Below are 714 nucleotides of genomic sequence, written 5' to 3'. Positions count from 1 at the left end.
TATTTTGTGTTTATATATGAATTAAATTAGTTTGTTTTCTCTTATTATCCTTTTGTATTGGTTATGTGATTCCAATTTATAAATATAAAAGAAGTATCTTTTAAATTTAGAAGAATTGGTGCAATCATATGAATTTAGTTTGTTATTTTTAGTTTTAGAGAATAAAAATTGAATTATGGAGTTTGGATAAATCAGACAATGTAAATAGGAAGGAGTTATTCTTTCGCATGTTCCTTTTGTTTTGTATATTAACTTTTTAGTATTTTTTGAATTTTCAATTTATTGTCATGTTCTAAAATATTTTCATTGTGTAAATACAATTGTGTTAAGACTGAGTAGAGTTAAAGTAAAGATAATATTTAAAAATAGAATTTTATTATTTTATTAATAAAAGTCTAGTTTTTATATAAAATTATTAAGTAAATTTTATTATGTAAAAAATATCATATCTTTAAAATTATTATTTATTTATTTCTCTATATATTTTTTTGACGAATTTATTTGCTTGTTTTTTTGTTTTTCACTGAAAAATGTTATTTAGTGGGAGTTATTTTGCAGAAGATATAAAAGATCCCCACAAACACATGATTGAAGATAATTATGTTGTACTATCTAACTCACAATAATAGCGAGGTTTTAGTTATTTTCTAAAGAGGTTTATAACCTCTTAAAATAATAATACATTTTTTACATCTTTTCTCACTTAAAATTTCA

Source organism: Vigna umbellata, chromosome 2, assembly GCF_029865625.1.
Source record: "Vigna umbellata cultivar VRB3 chromosome 2, Vumbellata_1.0, whole genome shotgun sequence".
In the NCBI taxonomy this organism is placed as follows: Eukaryota; Viridiplantae; Streptophyta; class Magnoliopsida; order Fabales; family Fabaceae; genus Vigna; species Vigna umbellata.
Note: the sequence above shows the minus strand (reverse complement) of the source record.